Source organism: Otolemur garnettii, unplaced genomic scaffold (genome assembly GCF_000181295.1).
Source record: "Otolemur garnettii isolate 467f Iridium unplaced genomic scaffold, OtoGar3 scaffold00347, whole genome shotgun sequence".
Lineage (NCBI taxonomy): Eukaryota > Metazoa > Chordata > Mammalia > Primates > Galagidae > Otolemur > Otolemur garnettii.
In genome coordinates this window covers 155,851-160,649 of record NW_003852742.1, presented here as the reverse complement: position 1 = coordinate 160,649, position 4,799 = coordinate 155,851, and positions in this window count along the sequence as shown.

Below are 4,799 nucleotides of genomic sequence, written 5' to 3'. Positions count from 1 at the left end.
GCCAGCTCAGGTGTATGTGGCTGGTGCCTTAGCCACTTGAGCCACAGGGCGCCGAGCCAACACCCCTTTATTCTTAATCTAACGTTTTCTGGTGTATTGAATGGAAAAATGAGGAAATGGCTGATGGGATTTGGGGAGCCGGTGACTGTCCAGCCCTTCACAGTGTTGACCTCATGAGACCTAATTTTGCCTTTATTTTTTCAGTCATTGGTAGTATTGTCACTACTTAATTGTTTACTCTTTATACTTCTCCCTGTTTGTCCGTTTTGTTTTTATATTTCTCTTCCTCTGGACGGGAGAAAGAGGACAGTTATTCCCTGATAGATCCATTGGGGGGATATATGACACAACTGCCTTTGAGGATAGTTTTATGTTGCTTTTAACTTATGTTTAATATAATTTCATTAGTTAATGCTCAGAATGAATCTTCCTCATATGTTGCCTTCAATAGAAAAAAAAAATTACATCATTTGTACATGAAGTAAGGCCCTGGTCTTGAAGCTTCTGGACTGACTCCTGGGAATCACCTCATTATGGTCCTTCACCTCCGTTTTATGCTTTTATAAAATGTAATGTAAATGTAATCTCATGGTGGTCAGCTGAAGCAGGTGTTGGTGATTAGGCTTTCGGGAGATGGAAAACAGCGGTTCAGCAAGAGCCTATACCTTTGAGACCCTGAGGGGAACGAAACCCCCAGGGTAGTATTGCTTAACTTTTCTGACCAGTACAATGCTTTGGGGTTCATTATGAATGTACAATATTTTTATTGTGTTTAATTTTTATTTGGTGTTGTTGTAAATATATTTTTGAAATCAAGGTATTTCCAATGTGCCTATTCTGAAGCGAATGGTCTAGGTGGGCACTTGACGTTTTAAATCCCAGTCGCTGCACATCAGCAGCTCTTTTGTTCAGCCAAGATAGGGTCCAGATTGGCATTTATTTTGACATGTTCATCCTCATTGCATTCAGTGAAGTTTTGGTCCCCGGGATCGTCATCAGGGGCTTTGAAAGGTTTTATTTTCAGAGCAAGGAAATTAACGTCCAAATGAGTGTCTTTTGTTTTCTATTATAAATTCTTCTTTGACATAATTAAAAATATTCAAGTGTTAATCTGGCTCCATAAGTGTACTACATGCGTTTACTTTTTTTTGTATTCTCTGTTGGTGGCTTCCTAAATGAACTTTAAAGCAAACATTTGGGGAAAGGGTGATTGGTCCCTGCAGAACTTACTCAGTGGGCTTCGTTCCTGACATTTTCTGACTGTGAATACTCACTGTCCTTGGCCACCCTTACACAGGGAGGGGTTTTACTTTACAGCAGACTTCAGTGTTTGGTGTCACTGTGTTCAATTGCATGTATTCCTGGCCCTTTTCATCAGTTTGAATAAAAACGTTTTTTGTTATTTTCAAAGTACACATAAGATATATCATGTTTTCATTGGCTTTGCACCTCCTGCTTTATGGCAGCTCTGACCTCTAGTTCCCGGCTAGCCTGAACTCTCACTTTGTTATACCATCAAATTATTTTGCTGTCACTGTATTGGTAAAGGTTTTAGTTTTCTTATATGTCATTTCGTAGATCTACCCCACTGAAGAAAGTCTGGTGGCATTTTCATTGCGAAACCACAGGAATTTACTGACACACTGCTTGTTTTCCGGCAGTGAATGCCGAGAAGTACTGGTCACCTGTCATCACTACACATTGCTTGGCATTTCATTTTCCAAAAGAACTGCCTGCTCAATGTCACGTTATTCAGTCCACTCCTGTCTCCAGTGATTTGCATACATTTGCTTTGAAATTTTTGGGAAATTTAACATTGAAAAATAAAGATATTCATGGTCAAATTGAGTGTCTTCAGTCATCTGGGAGTGAATGACATTTGCAGGACATGTGGCTCTGTTTTATCTTTGAAGCACAATTGTGTATTATTTAATATAATTTTTTTCTTAAAATGTAGGGTCTCTCAACATTTCCAAGTGTTCTTCCATGGGAAAATAATGACTTTAGAGTTTTCCATGCATGTAAGTGAAAAGGGTTGGGGTCACAGGAGAGTTTGGGCAGGAAAAGAATTATCTGAACCAGGCTACTCCTATTGACCTGCTCCAGGATGACCTATGGGTCCCTGTGAAAGGGACCTTGGGGCCTCTGCAAAGTACTGCCATCTGGAATTATGGTACAGTTCATGCCTACTCTGTTTCACATTGTCTTTCACTCATTTGGCTGACCTGTCACGGGCTGCATAATTGTGTACTCAGTCCACACAGGTATTTTCAGGAGCTCTTCTAAAAATAAGAGTAGTAAGACCTCTGTCCCAGTCACCTACCTTATAATTTTCCACATGTGTACCCCAATTGGTGCTATATTGCCACCTCTTCTCCTTCCAGATGTGTACAGTCACCATCTCCTCCAGGACCTGTGGTGGGAAAGTCTAGGACTGGTCAGCATGTGAGCTTGTAATGTGATTGGTGTGGAACCGGAACTAACTGTTGAGAATAGCAAGACAGGTAAAAGCAGCTTTGTCCTGTGTGAGGTGACAGGTAGTGGGCAGAGGGCAGCACCCATCTCCTGTCAGCTGTACCCTCACTTAGGAAGGTATGGAAACTCCTTTCCAGTCTCTAAGCTGGGAACTACCAGGAATGTTAAGGTCTGTCCATGGCCAGTGCTAATGAACTTAGTGAGATAGACTCTGCTAGGGACTGAAATCTTTCCCAGGCACCAGTAGTGTTCCTCTGTTCACTGGGCGTGCCCTTTCATAGACAAATTGAACCTATTGGAATATTACCATTCCCAAAAACCCTGATTTTCCCATTGGACCTTCAGGGATTTGATCTTTTGATCCTATCTGGAGTCTTTTGCAGTAATAAGGAGCAGTAGGAAGCACTGGAATGTAACGTCAAAAGTCAACTCCTGGAATATGGGGACTGTGGGATGCTGCTCAGAGGCCTTTTCATTCGTGCACAAACACTGGTCTGAAGGTAAGGAATAGCAATGTTTACCTATCACCAGGAAGAAATGTGTCACCCGCAAATGAAGTAGCTGGTGGACACTGGTATTCTGACAGTCTACCTCCAGCATGGAGGGCAGGGCTTTATTTACTCAGAGACACAGATTGAGAATGCAGTTAATGCGTAAGTCAGTGCTTTCAATCTTCACCCTGTCATGCACTGTTGGCCTGTTCTTTCCTTAGCAGATATTGGTGGGAGCACACAGCCTGTCTATTTCACAGTGACCACTGTCTGGGTCCCATGGCCCTTTCTCACTATCATATTTGAGTCTCAGCTTCCTTATTTGCACAATGGGAATTATCCTATGGCTTGATGCATGTAGTGGAAATCAACTGTGATCATTAGCCATGCTCCCTGGAGTTTGCCATAATGTCATTTAAGGGTCTAATTTGTTTCCCCAGGACAGCCGGCTTCCCCAGTGGTTTCTGAGGTATCTCCTAGGAAACCACACCTCTTTACCATACTGTGAAGGAAGAGTCAACCCAGGACCCAAGGCTTTTCCTTCTTCTGATCCACATTCTCCTCTGACCACCTCAAACACGATACATGGAGGATGACAGGGCTTATTCTCAGGTATGGATCAGACTTCTCCTGTTTGTCAACTGTACAGACTAGACTCAGTCTTCTAACTGGCATTGCCAGAAAGGTCTCTGCCCTTTGTTTGCCTGTGTAAAGACATTTCTTTTCTGCGTGGTGATTTATTCACGGAAATTCAGGTGAAGACATTTGGCAATGTGAAAAAGGGAAGTCAAAAGCTAGGTAGAAATATGCACTGTTTTAACTTGTTCTCACAGAGACTTCTAACATTTAGTCTAAGTGGGTCTCTCTGCTTCCACTACTTTGCTGTTGCCATACATGTCATGGAGAAGGTGGCATCACAGATCCTGAAGTTCACACAACTCAGGTCAAATGCCACATGTCTTTGGGACCACACACTAAGTGTCTTCCTTTGATCCAGCACATTGTTGTCCATACCTTTCAGAGTTATCCTTGTAATTGGATCAATTACATGTAGAGCCTTGGAAGATGGCAGTCCATTTTATTTCTCACCCAGTGGAAAGCCGAGTTCTGACATACATGGAAAAACATTACCCAAACCAAAGTTCATTTCCCAAATATTATGAAGATGGCTAAGGATGGGTTATTTCTTATTCACAAGGACTTGTGAAACTTCAGGTAACTGTGATGCCTGCTTCCAGTTACACAGGCAGTGTCCAGGTCGTGTCCTCTGCTTCTGGGATGGCACAGTGATTTTGGGTCTCCTTGGTTTTCATTTTGCTCTCTTAGTTTGCTCATGGATGAGGGTATGCGGGGGAAATCAGAAAAGCATAGTTTGGTGGATAATTGCCCTGGGTTTTGGCATTGAAGAAGAATCCAAAAGGTAGAGGATGCCAAAAGATGTCTCCATAATTGGTGGCAGTCTCAAGGATCCAGGCCCTCAGTGGAAGAGAAGGTGGACTTCCTGGGAAGGTGAGGTGGGACTTCTGGTTTCTCGGATCTTTCCCAGGAGTTCATTGTTAGGTCAGCCTTGTCACTCAGTCTTTTGTGGCATGTAGTCAGTGAGTGTGTGAGCTCCAGTGGGAATGGCAATGTGCTGCAGAGTCTTGGTGCACACTATTCCCTGTCACACTTCAGCTTGCCTGAAAGAGTTTCTCATGCCTCTTCCTTCTATAAGTGGTCTGAAGAGAGTGTCTTATGGCCAAGTCAATGCATGGCTTTGGAATTAAAGTATATGGATTACATGAGTACAGGCAATGTATTGATTTTGCTACTATTTGATGAAATGGGATAACA